General features: G+C 37.9%; 1 protein-coding gene across 11 annotated transcripts in view; it reads right to left on the reverse strand.

Annotated features, from left to right (window-relative positions):
* Positions 1-14,296, reverse strand: part of Syt1 (synaptotagmin 1) — a 509,196-nt gene that overhangs the window by 382,680 nt on the left and 112,220 nt on the right. For 2 of the 11 annotated variants that reach the window (XM_076920173.1, XM_076920172.1), the window contains exon 1: positions 1,197-1,406. The exons of the other annotated variants lie outside the window; for them this stretch is intronic. The gene's annotated coding sequence lies outside the window, so the exon portion shown is untranslated. Of the gene's footprint in view, positions 1-1,196; positions 1,407-14,296 lie in introns of those variants that run through there. 11 annotated transcript variants of the gene reach the window in all.

Genomic DNA, 14,296 nt, shown 5'->3' on the forward strand with positions numbered 1-14,296 from the left:
CCAGAACCTTCAACACAGAGACGTCTAAGGCTCACTACACATAGGTGCTGATATAGAAACTTCACTCTTTTTTAGCTTTACTTACTTACCCACTTTATAACCCAAGATCAGCCCTTCCTCTCCTCCGGGTACCCCTCACTTCATTTTTTGAATAACCTGGAAACTTAACTCTTAATCAGTAAAATGAGCATGGAGTTTCCTTTAAGAGCTCCCTTTACTACTAGCGGCTAAATAACCACCAGAGGCCAACAATAGATGCCAGCTGAAGCAGATCTATCTAGGTTGAGATCAGCATCCCCTAAGCCCAGCTGAGCCATGTGATGTGCATGCTCACTTAAAGAGGCAGTACCAGAATTCTGAACAGTTCATGGACATCAAGTCACTTTTTGGAGCAGGAGATTGCTACCTACCACGGCCTGCTGGAGGCCCCCAAATGACAACCTGCCCACCCCAGGCCATCTGAGCTGCTACCTGTGAGGTGCTCTTGGTGAGGAGTATGACTGTGGTGTTACCTTTATCCCAGTCCTTCCCTTGACTTGCCAATTAAACTTTACTCTCTATGAAGAAAACTAACTACCAACAACAACTACCAAGAGTATCTACAGCCTTTACCAGGAGTTCTGTTGAAGTTCTGGCAAAGCAGACTGCCGTTTTATGCTTTCCCCTGATAATGGATATCAATATCAAATGGCACATCTTTGGAAGAATTCCCCATGACTCCTCTCAAATAAAATCTCCTTAGGTAGAAGTCAGTGTTTAGCAATTCTTTAAAAACCCATTTCATAGTTACAGAGGGGCTGGGAGTTCTTGTGAGAATAGATGGACTTGGATTTGGAAAAAATAAATGTATTCACTGCAGTATTCCATAATGCCACCAGATGCATGCAAGCATTGAAAGCTCACTACAGAATCTCACTAAAACCTTGCAACCTTCTTATGTACTCAGCACAAAGGTAGCAAGAGGAGTTGAATTACATCCGTGATTACATCACTCCTTCTCTGGCTGACAAACAAAAACAGAGCTAGACCTGGATTAGGGAAGTTGAGATGATTGGCAAGAAAAATTAATAATGTCACACAGAGAGAAAACCATATTTGTTTATAAATCACAGAGTGTTATGATCAATGTAAATGAAGACCCATTCCAAACAATACCACAGCTCTGATGAACAATCGCTAACTCAGGGATCACTTACATGTCTGGGGCTACTTCTTGCCTCTCTTTTCCTCTGTCTGGTGAACTCTAGCAGCAGCCACAGGAACTGAGCACAAACTCAAAGGAGCTTGGGTAAAAAATCTTGTATTAGTCTTCCTTTGCCTAAGAGAACAAACCCGCTGTAGATGTTCAATGGAAATTAATTTCTTTCTGTTATTTGGTCCCACAATGCTTCATTCTAATACTGATTACACTGATTGTCTAAGATACGCTGGCAAATGCTGCTGTAATACAATTTCTCCGCCGTTGGAAACAAAAGCTCTTGAGAGTACCCTTGCTTACATAGCTGCTTCAGGTGATTACATCTTTACACAGATGCTAATTACTCTCAGGAGAAAGCTGCCCAAATTGTCAGGTGAACCAAGTGATCCAGCTTGGATACCGAAGAGTGTCCTGAAGGCCATTATGGGTAGTGTTTCTCGTCTATTTGAAATCTGAGCCTCATTTTGGTGGGGTGAGCACAGATGGTGGATAAGGAAAACTTTCTAATGGTAACCAGCATCATTCTAAAATGGTTAGTGAATGTGAACACAAATATTAGATTTCTGTCTACTCTTATATTTGGGCCTTGACTTTAATGAGGCTGCAGGTATCTACCTATGCTGGGGGACTCTTAGAAAAACATAAATTAGTGGCTCTCAGACTTCTGTGTGCATTAAGATACCCAGGGGGAGGTTGCTTAAATTCCTAATGGCCAAGTCTGACCTCAAACCTTGGGTGTGAAGCCAGACATGTATTTGAAGCTCTTGGGTGCTTCAATCATGTTGAGAAGGTTGAGCATTTCTGGCTTCCACGAGCCATCCTGCTGTACTGGACCAATGCTTGAGAGTTTTAGCATGGCAGGCACTGGCAGGAAAGTCATGAGCGAACACAATGAGAACACCTCAGGGGGAACTAAAGCTGAACAGCATTGGGCAGTGACAATCTTAGAACCAGAAAAGGAAACAGCGTGTAAAGTGACTTTCAAGGTTAATGTGAACAAGCTGTATAGACCCACAGCCATACATTTCAGTGAACATCTTATGAAAAGGAGAGTGTACAGACAACCACGTGTTATTCTAGCTTTGCCAATGAAGAAAAAATAAATAGCTGAACATCTCCTATTTTATCGATCAAAACTGGTGCAGCTCAAATGTAAAAAGACTTGTGTGAGTGCCTTGTTAATGCTTCAAGGTACAGAGAGATCTGAGGTGGTTAAATCCTTGCAGAAAACCCATCAATATTAAAGAATGAGGAACAAAACCTGAGATAGATTAAATTATCCTGGCAGGCTGACTGTCAGGTGAATTTGTTCCAGGACAAATAAATACAGGGATAAGAAAGGAAAAACAGTTGATAGTGGTAGGGCACCTCAGAAAAATTTGTAAGAAAAAGGTATGCATTTGTGTCACTTTGTAAGGAAAAACACAACAAGACACAGAACTTCCTTTGTTTGTTTCTAGGCTGTTCTACATCTGCTTTCTCTTTTCCTGGTTCTCCAAGCTGAACAGTTACATAGGAAAGTCTGTTAAATGTGAGAATGAAGAAAGGACTGGGCCACGTATAATTCTGGCTGATCTCAGAGAACCTAGAATTTTTTTTTTTAAAGCTTGTAAATTGGATATGTGATACTGCCTTACTTCTTGGAAGGTGACATTGTAAGAAATGACATGAAATCACCATCTTACCAGACAAAAATATCAAATATCAGCAAAATCATATGACTCAGATTATATATATATATATATATATATATATATATATATATATATATATATGATAAAGATGATATAGATAGGTGTGTGTGCCATTTTTCTATTAAAGGGATTGAAGGGATTGGAATAATTTAAATGCAAAATATCTGTTTTTCTTTCTAGAAAAAACAAATGTTATAGTTGTGCTAGTCTTTCTAAATCTACCCCCCCACACACACAGAGTTCTAGTATAACAACTAAATTTCTGACTGACATCAGTGTTCATAAAGAATATTCAAATAACATTTCATGATTTCACGCCAAAGCCTTTAAGATACTCAAATACAGCCAGTTTAATGGATCAACCTTATTACATCCAGAACTTGGAAAATGCTCATTCTCAAAGGAAAACACAAAACTCATAGGAAAAATATAGATATTGGCACATTCTTGTCATTTCTTGCAAGGTATACTAGGTCCAAATGATTATGCAGCTCAGTCAATATTTGAGAACAGCTGCTTGTTCTGATAAGGGGATATATGTCCCTGGTCATTATGTGTCCTTTTGAAGATTGAGGTCCAGGATAATTTAGGGCTGACAATTTTACATTCTATTTCCAAATATATAGATATTAAATATAGACTTTAAATCATTAGCTATTGACCTTCTCAGATGGACGAATTCTAGGGCAAGACAACCAGAATTTTATTAGCCCAAAGTAGCCATCATTTTTCTCAAGAAAAAGAAAAAAAAAAGAAAGAAAAGGAAAGAAAGAGAGAAAAAGAAAGAAGAAAAGAAATAAGGAAAGGAGAAAAAGTCAAAGAATGAATGTATAAGTTCATGGAGGAGACAAAAAGAAATTTCTCAATAGTCATCAGTGTCATGAGTTTTGAGGGAAAGTCTACAAAGTGGTTTTCTGCATGCACAAATCATCCAGATGTGAGTGTCCATGCTTCACACATGTGCAACAACAGGACATTGGCCCTCTATGATATGACAAGGTGGAAGAGACCTTCTCAGGCAATCACAGATAGGAAGACAACCAATGTTCTTTGTCCCTGTTATCCAGGGTGCTTGTCTGTGATCGGTATGTGCCTTGTGTGTTGGGTCCCTTTTTAACTTGTGTTGCTGCTTTGGTTCCAGAGAGAGAGAGAGAGAGAGAGAGAGAGAGAGAGAGAGAGAGAGAGAGAGAGAGAGAGAATGTAAACATTTAAGGAAAATGGCGAGGGATAAAAATTTAATGCACACTGGGGCAGCCATACAACTCACACAAGCAAAACTCACACAAGCAACAGGGCTACTGTAATTGACATCAATTATCGTTCTGATATTTTTCAGTTTTATTTCATTGAAATGCTATTGGAAACACATATTTCATTCCATGACCCACAAACAGATCAAGCACTTCTGTTTGACCAGCATTTTAACATGCCTCAATATAACCTTAGGTCATTAGTAACTAGAAGTCAAAATTTGGGAAAAATCCTATCTACTTCTATGGCTTCTATTGAGATCATGTTTTGAGCATACTTTAAGGTTGTTGGTCAAAAAACAATATGTTGGAGACTTCAATCACTTTGCCAGGGAGACATGGGTGGAACTAGAACTCACATATGTTGCTTTTTGTGTTTTCTAAGACATAAAAAAACAAACAACTGTTTCCTTGTTTCTCAGGAACTGCGTCTTCATCTTCCTGGCTTCCTGGTTCCCTTAGAGCTGAGGAGGCCATGATTATGAAGTTGACAAAAAACCTTCACGTTTATTAAAGCTTAGATTTCACCTTCCCATGGGTGGCACATTAATTTGTCCCCTTCTTTAATTTAGTTATTCCAGAAAATAAATGCTATTTTGATAATAATTTCCCCCAATGGCTATCAAAACACAGATGAATCAATTTGTCATAAACAGAAATTATACACATAAAAATTGAGCATATTTTACAAAATCTTTAAATGTATGAGTTTTATAAAAAGTATCAAAATTATCCACTTGAAAATCTTTGCTAGCTGAAGTAAGGGTTCAGGGGAAAGGACATGGGTGAATGTCTGCATTTCAAAAGGGTTTATTGAAAAAAATATTTCTGTGAAATTTTCTTGAGTAAAGATGTATGATTTCTGATTTTAAGTGAATGGTGTTACATCTTTCTTTTCTTCTTTTACATAAAAATTATTACACATGACTAATCCTTTTCTTCCCTTGCATATGAATAAAATTTTATTTTCATCTGTAAAATCCAAAGAAAATAAAATTGGTTACCAAGGTTGCTCAGAATTTTAAAGCTTTAATTATAATGCTTTTGGCATTGGCCATGGGCCAAAGACTCATGATTCTCTGTTACCATTTATCTGGAAAGAAAGAAAGAAAGAAAGAAAGAAAGGAAGAACACCAGCAATCTGAATATAAAAGAGTTTGCTATAAGGTTGAGTTTCTGCAGGATCTAACATTCTCTTCTCAAAGGAGATCTATTTTCTTAAACATTCCTTCAACTTTGATGATTGGTTATGATAACATTAAATTGAAAAACATTAATAGAGTAAAATCAAAGTAAAGAACAAAATATCTCCCAATTATCTAAATGTCTTGCTATGTGTACTCCGTGTTTAAGGAAAGAATGAAACTACTGTTGTTCTGAAGCTTCCAAAGTGTAATAGGATAAACGAGCCACGTACAGAACCACCACAGTAGAACAGAGTCTCTCATTAGACCCATTTGTCCTTTCTGACTCCTGTCCTGTATTCATTTCTTCCTAGTTTTGCATTGCAATCCCTTGACACAGGCTTTTCTCTTTGATCCCACTGAGCTGACGCTGCACCACGCATGCCATATTCCCATGCCTCCCTCCAATATTAATTTGATAAAGAAAGTGGATGGATGCTTGGATAATTGGTATGTGTGGCTGTTACTTTGTATTTTTCCTCTGGATTGTATTTTCAGTATCAAAGGGAGATAAGCACTTACACCAGCCATTGTTATCAATATGAAGGAGACACACGTAAGGGATGTGTGGATAAAATGAAATCCGAGATGCTGATGGGGGACAGACTGTTGTAGCAAAGTACCAGATAATTAAATTTAAGAAAGAATCTAAACTTTGGGCTTCTCATAATACAGGGCGATATGACAGACACAGATAAAATTTTGTACTTGAAAATACATGCAGATAACAAGTCACATTGCCTGCTCTGTGACAGAACAAGTGATTGTAGGGAAGGGGAGTGTAAGGGTGACAATGGATGGCTTGTGTTACAGCTTTTAAAAACCAGGGGTGGGGGGATGCAGTGATAAACTGTTGAGATCCAAGCCTTCTGACAGTGTTAATTTACCCATTTCCTCATCTGGGATTCTGATCTTTTTGAGAGCAGGAGTTCTGTCTTTTGATTTATTTCTGGCTCAGTCCCTGGTATGTTGGCCTTTACCAATAAACATTTGAACAGTTAATGCCTATTTTAGTTCAGTCAGTGCTGGACCACCAGCCCATTGCTATCAGATCAGGAGCCTGAGTTCCTCCGGCATCCAGAAATCCTGTTGCTGCTGCTGCTCAAGCGTGGGAGCCTAATTCTCTTAAGTGAATTGTCGTGTGAACTTTCTAAGCTCCTCTATTCCTCCTGCTGTATCCTATTTGGGATTCCCCTGTCCTAGTTCAGGTAGATATCTTCTTGGTTCCTTGATGATTTTATTTCATTTATTTATTAATCATTCCATTTGTTTATATCTCAAATGATATCCCCCTTCCTAGTTACTCCTCCACAACCCCCACCCCCATCCCACATCTGCCTTCTTCCCCCTTCCCTCTGCCTCTATGACAGTACTCCCCGATGACCCATTCACCATCTCCCGCCCCACTGCTCCAGTATCCCCCCTATGCTGGAGCATCAAACCTTCACAGGACCAAGGGCCTCCCCTCCCATTGATGTCAGACAAGGCAATCATCAGCTACATATGTATCTGGAGCCATAGATCCCTCCCTGTACATGCCTTGATTTCATTATCGCTCCAGTATAGTTCCAGATCAGTTATATGTATAGCTAAACTGCCTTTTGTTTTTACCTCCTCAACAATGCTTCCTCTCTGTGCTTTATTCTCTCTGGATACTTTATGCTTGAATTTCAACTCCTCTCACCTCACATCCTATCCATAGCCTATCAAGGGCTGCTGAACACCCAACAGTGCTGAGCATGCTTGGGTCATTATAATATCCAATTCAGTGCCTATCAATTAGGAACTGTATTAGATGATCAGATAACTATCTAATCAAAAGTCCTTGAATCAAAGTTAAGGTCCTGTAGATATTTTAAAATTCTAGGTTTTAGAGAATTTTTATTTTGAAAATTTTATATTTTTTTTAAAAAGTATTCTACCACAGAGATGATGAAGCTATTATGAGCATAAAGTGGTTTTATTTTTATTTTTTTTTTTAGGATGGCAACATTTCAAAAGCCATCTATAGGCCATGGATCCTGTAGCAGACTAAGTGCCTTTTCATCCTGCATTCTTGTGGAGGGTAACCCTCAGTTACAAGAAACAGGCCATGCTTATCTTCCTTCCTTCCTCTCTCCTTTTATGAGGAATAGAACATGGAAGGGGTTTTGATGGAGCCCTGGATGAGAAAACATTAAAAGATCCGTTGATAGTTTTCTGAAGGATTGTTTTTTTTTTTTTTTTTTCTCAGACATTTTTTGGAAAGTGGTCCAAGAATAGTGGTTTGAGGAGAACGCTGAGTGCTGGTGACGAGAACTCTCCTAGTAAACAAGACAAGAGTCTTGTGCCCTTAGCCCTCAGTTTCTTCAAAACAAGGAATTGTTCCCGGAATGTGGTTTTGTGCTCCTTCCAGGTGCAGATAGAAGTGCTTTTACTTCGGATTACTCATTATTGCTTGCTACTGTTATTTAACTCTCCTTTATATGCCTTTATGGAAAATGTGGTTTTGCCATGAGTAACTTGTCCTTGTGATTGAATAGAGCTTGAACTCATGAAAAATTTACTCATGTGACCTTTCTTTGCCCTAAGAGTATAAATTGTCTGAGGTTCTGAATAAAGTTGGCTATTGTACGAGACTCTAGTTTCCCTATCTGTTTCATTCTCTCAGGTCCCACTGCGTCTGGAGTAGTGTCCAAAGATAACCTGTAAAAAAATTTTACAACAACATGGTTGCTTCTGAAAAAATTTTAAAAATGGATCTACCAGATAGATACGGAAATCCTGCTACTTAGTATATATCCAATAAATCAACAAGTCACATAACTATTTGCACTTTCATGATTATGAAACACTACTTGCAAATTGCCGAGAAAGAGGAATATCCGTCAGTGACTGATTTGACAGAGAATGGGCACACACGTAGAAACGAAAAGTATCCTGCCACAAATGTAAAACCCTGATGTTTGGAACAACCAGGAAGCACTTGGAGACAGTAAATAAAACTGAGCTAGGCAGAGAAAAAAACAAGTGTCCCATGATGTCATCCACGTGAGGAAGGTACAGTTTCAAGGCACAGAAATAGAAAGGTGAATAGTGGTCATTGGTGTCTGAGGATGTTTGAAGGATGGGGTAATATTGGACATAAGCTAAAGTATTTAAGTGGCTAGGAAGGCTAAGCTCAGGAGAGCTTTTAAATAAACAGTGACTGCAATTAATAATACCCGGTATTCTTGAAGAATACCAATGGGGTGCAGATAAAGGGTTCTCACATAAAAATGGTAACTATATGAAATAAGAGAGGTTAATGACCCACATTTAATGGTTCCATAATATGTATCCAAGTATCATGAGGTCCATAGTAAACACATATAAACATATTTGTTAAGCAACTAAATATAAGCAACTAAATATTTTCATAATAATAATACAATAATATTCAGCTGTATACTCTTCTATTATCTACCTTACTCTCTCTGTGGCTAAGTGAGAACCTGCTTCTTGAGAAGCTAAACAATCACCAGAACTATGGAGACCAGAGCAAGTCTCCCCGAGGCTCATGCAGGGCTTTGGTATTAATCATCCACTTGATCAACTTTACGCATACATGATAAACTGATAGCCAATAAACATTTAAGCAGCTTGTACTGAAGTGTTCTCTACTATGTTGCTAAGAACGTATTAGTCAGTTGAAATCTTCATCTGATATCTCAGCTGCTGACCTTCCTCTGACTTGTTGTTTTCTGTACCCATCTACCTCACATCTCTTAGAAGTCCACTGAGGACCTCAAACATAAAGTGTGGGGACAAAAGGACTCATTTTCTCTTCCTTATCTGCTCTTGTTACAATCTTCTGTACCACAGTAAATGGTGCCCACGGGCTCCAGCTCTTCTTTACCTGGGATCATGACCTTGATTTTCCTACAGTTGTCATCCCCACATTTACCTTACAAGTCATGTAGCTTCCACTTTAAGTTTTCTCGATTCTATTAACTTCTCACTATCACACAGCTACTAGTCAAGTGAGTGCCCTGGCAGTCATATCGTGTAGATCATGGCTGAACATGCCTGTTGCTTTCTATCTACTGTCTTGACCCCCAAATTTTCTCCACATCCAAGAAGTTATTTTTACAATAGCCATTCATTGTATGATGGTGGTGGTTGTGTTAAAATTTCCCCAATATTTCCCATAACCCTTGTTGAAAAATTCAAACTCTTTGCCACAAAGCTTCACACGATCTGATTTTCACACAGGACTCTGACTTCATGTCTTCAAAGATGTACTATTTTGCCTGTATGCTGTTTCTTTGTTAGCCTCTGTTTTAGTAGATGCTGTCAAGATTTTCTCCTTAATGTCTTCTGGATTCGATCACTTTCTTACTTTAAGTTTCAAGTCTATACCAAGACATGTCCCCAATTTTTCCAGTGCATCTATCTGGGACATACTTGGCATTCTACAAGTATGTTTTGTCTTTTCTTTCAGGAACATGTCAGCTCCATGATGGCAGGAATATGCCAATTTTGCTCATTCTTACATTTTCTAGTAATGTCTCCAGCACACTGCACGCTAAGAATATTTATTACGTTAGTGAATAAGTCAGTAAAGGAACAACGAGAGATAGTGTCAATTCTGATAATATAACAATGTGAAGAAAGGTATTCTGAAGGTTATATATTAGCCGACTAATGGAATATTGTATATTAGAAGGCAGGCTATCCCTTCACCTTTTTATTTTTTGGGGTGTGTGTGTGTGTGCAGGATCTTATATACCTTGGCTGGCTTTGAACTCAATATGTAGCCAAGGTTGGCCTTGGATCTCTAAATCTTCCTGTCTCTGCAACTAAATGCTAAGGATTACAGGGATGCTTGTCATGTCTGGCTCTGTCCAATTTCATTACCCTTTTTAACCTGGTATGAAACCTTGTAGGCTTTGCAGAGGACTTCTGAGTCTATGTTCACGAGAAACGCTCAACTGTCATCAACTTTTCTTGTAATGTGATTTTTGCCTCATGGGATGGGTTAAGAATTCCTTAGGCATATCTCTTCTGGAGACTCTATGGAAAATTAGCGTGATTGCTTCCTTTTAGTTCTTTTTTAGTTTAGTAAAATTTACCAACGAACACATCTAAACCTGCTAACAGCTGCTTCCTATAATCAGTTTTATATAATCCTCACAATCTAAAGTTTGGATCCACTGAAAACTTCGCTTGCGCAGAACTTCGCAAGGTTGAACAGTGCAATGAGGGAAGGGCCATGGGCTCTAGTGAGGGTTACGCATGCTCTCTGACATAAGGGAGAAAAATGCTCTAAGAAGAGGTGAATAAAACAGGGGCCTATGCTCTCACAGATTAGCCCGGGATCCATCTTTCTTTGTTTCTTTTTCTCATATCTGAAATTTAAAAAAATTTCCAAGATCTGGATGTAGCCTATGAGGTCTTGAACCCCCAATGACACCTCAACCTCATGAATTTATAAGATTGAGTATCCAAAGTGGGACGTTCAGAGCCCATATGCCTCAGATTCCTCTTGCTATATGATAAATGGATTTTGTGATGCAGAACAAAAGGCACCATTTAAAGAAAAGTGCACATAATGAAAACCACTGTATTTAAAGAGGAAAGACTCATTAAAAAAAAATATTTACAACACCCTGAAAGATCCTTCCACATGGTACAGATTCTTTCTGTTTATTAGTTATTTTTATTTATTTACATTTCAAATGTTATCCTCCTTCCCAGTTAATGCTTTTCTGTCCCCCCTGCTTCTATGAGGGTGCTCCCCCACCCACCCACTCCCTCCCACCTCAGCTCCCTAGCATTCCCCTAAGCTGGAACACTGAGCCTCTACAGGACCACATTCTTAATAACACAATAATACCTTCTAGCCGGTGCCAAAGACTTCTTTCTGGTGCATAAAGTAGGTCTGGAGAGCTTCCAAAAATGTGATATGAAAATATTTTGAAAAAAAAATCAAGATGATCATAGTGAAAGTCAATACTCATTTACATATCAGCATCACGAATGGGCTTTCATTTAAAAACTGATTATTTCATTGCTATGCTACTTAACATTTTAGTATTCCTCAAGTCTTCACTACGGTTATTTTTCATATGAAATTTCAGAAGCACAGTCCCACTTTGTGAGACTAACAATGCTGTTGGTATTTGGGAAGGGAGATAGATGTGTATCTGTTCCTTCATGCATATATGGAAAATCTCTCTCCACCATCCAGAAGCCTATGACAGTGAGACATAGACACAGATATTCTTTTCCACGAAATAAATTTCAGCATCCGTATCAAATAAATGGATCATTTATATTCCATGAGCTAAAAAAATGTAGTTTCAGGACTTGAATGGAAACATTTTGTTAATGCAAAAAAGTAATATTTTTTTCCCAGCAGCAAAAAAAAAAAAAAAAAAAAAAAAAAAAAAAAAAAAAAGTGAATTTGGTAATTTATAAATAAGAACTACTGGTACAGTGTCCCAAATAACCTACACTGTAATTCTCAAATATAATTGTCAGTTAATCAGTATATTTCATATTATAGTTCTTAACAATAAATGGAAATGATGGTAATTTTCAGTCAGCATAAAACGTTGGCTAAAACATTGCAAAAAGTTGAATGAAAGAAATCACGGTTACTTGATTAGGAGGAACTGACAAAAAGAATTCTGGGGTTACCCAATTTCTTTAAAATGGCATAAGCTCTTGTGCACTAGAGATCCACAAACTAAATAGACTATTAAATATAACAAAAATGAAGAAATATTTGATGGTAATGGGACTCAACTTTATGGTAAACACAGGGGTTATTTTTACAAAGTCAAGCATATGCCTGTACTACTACCTCAAAGTACTTCGGGCCCTGGAAGAATACAGTGTTAGCTTTTTGTTCTCAACTTTTCGTCTTGTTAAAAGGAGCTGTTGGGAAAATATCCCCTGTGTTTACAACAGAACGGAATCAGAAAAGACCATGTAAATCCAAGTGCTGGCCAAGCAGAACACAGGCCAAGAACATATAATTTCCAACGTTGTACACAATGTGCCTTTCCTAGTTTAAAAAATAATTTCCTGTCCTCAAACATGAGGACAGTTTTTTTCTTAAAAAAAATAGATATTAATTTAGATGTTAACTACAGATATTCTCATTGGATACATATGGTTTGAGATGATATTTTGGGTTGATTACAGTAGATTCAGTACGGAGAACATTAGGCAGTGCAAATAAATTTAAGGTATACTGACTATGAACCAACCATTTTTATAGAGTATTATGCCACAGACTAGATTATAAATTCAACTATAATTATAATTTTCTTAAATTAACTTTGAAGTTACTTGGCAGGTAAATCCTTCAATTTTGTTAGTTCTTGAGTGCCATCAAGAAGTCATTATCAGCATATTGGGCTTTAGACCAGGGACAAGGGACTGAGGGTGGATATTTTCCATATCAAAGCAGACCTGGCCTCCAGGTTCTTCCAGCATCCCTCAGTCCTTACCTGGCATACCCTGCCCCCAACCTTGAACTTTCCAGCCCAGGGGCTAGGTTCCCCTTCCCCCAGAAGCTCCTCCATATAATCCAAACATTTTACTCTCTCTCCTCTCTCCCCTTTCTCCCCTCTCTTCCCTATCTCTGGCTCTCTTCTCTTTCTTCTCTCTTTCTCCTCACCCCTACGACACCCCCCCCCCCCCATGGTGACTACCCTGGCCTCAATCCTTTCCAATAAACTACATATTCTAATCTGGCTTGCATTGGCTCATTTCAATGATGGAGAAATAACCTATCACAGAGTAGTTTTCAACCTTCCTAATGTTGAGACCCCTTGATACAGTTCCTCATGTTTAGGTGACCCCCATCCAAAACATTATTTTCCTTGCTACCTCATAACTGTAATTTTGCTACCGTTGTGAATTGTAATGTCAATACCTATGTTTTCCTCTGGTCTTAGATGATACCTATGGAAGCTTCAGTCCCCAAAGGGGTCGTGACCCACAGGGTGAGACCCACGGCAGCATCATATTCTTCTTTTCAGTAATTGTCTATCAAGAAGGAGGAGGCCTGAGAGGAATAGTCAGCAGTTTGACTCTAGTCTGTTTTAGAAGAGCTGTTGAGATGTCTTACAGACGAGCCAATCTTCCTCTTACCTAACATCAAAACAATTACAACATCAGAAGGGTTAATCTGATTATCCCTTGGGCTCAGCTGCCATCACAACAGGAAACAGATTTAGAGAGTCTTTTTTTTTTTTTCTATTTCTGTCGACTCACAACCTTTCCTCATTCAGAGTGAAGTAACAAGTTCCTATCAGCTAGAAAATTGTGATATTGTGCTCATATTTCAGAAACTTCAGGTTTATCATACTAAGTTAATGCTTCTGGAAATTCCCAGGCTTACTGTACTGTTTAGTTTCCATTCCTATCTATAAAGATCTGGGAAATAAAGTATTGAAAAGTGTATTTCTCCACTGTCAGGTAGAATCATATCGAGCTTCCTTACAAAAAGCTAAATAATTCTCATTTAAAAATGGTAAAAACAGGTTTCAAAATTCTTGTCTGAAGCACATTTGCCTTCATATTTCATTATTCTTTTGTATTAAGCTGTTTTGGCTCTCTCTCTGTGTATGTGTGTGTGTGCATGTGATGTAATGAGTTCACTTTTAATGTATATTTATTTCTTATTTTAGTATCTTGAAAGTTCTTTATTTTTTTTCTTGCGATGCTGTTACAACCTGAAATAAGTGTGGCCATATTGCTCTTTCTATATTTAATTCCCTTTTCAATTATGAGACTTAATATTAATCAGGTCTCTAGTAAAGAGGACATGCCTAGGATTATTCTTATAACAATCCTATTTGAATGCCTTAAAATGATGTTTATTTTTAGCAGTTTATGCTGTGAACTTCTCAGAGATTGTGAAGACACTTTTAATTTTCTGTGTACCTGATATTTTTGAGTCATATACTGAGTTTATCCTATGATATATTTTTT

Source organism: Arvicanthis niloticus, chromosome 22, assembly GCF_011762505.2.
Source record: "Arvicanthis niloticus isolate mArvNil1 chromosome 22, mArvNil1.pat.X, whole genome shotgun sequence".
Taxonomy (NCBI): Eukaryota; Metazoa; Chordata; class Mammalia; order Rodentia; family Muridae; genus Arvicanthis; species Arvicanthis niloticus.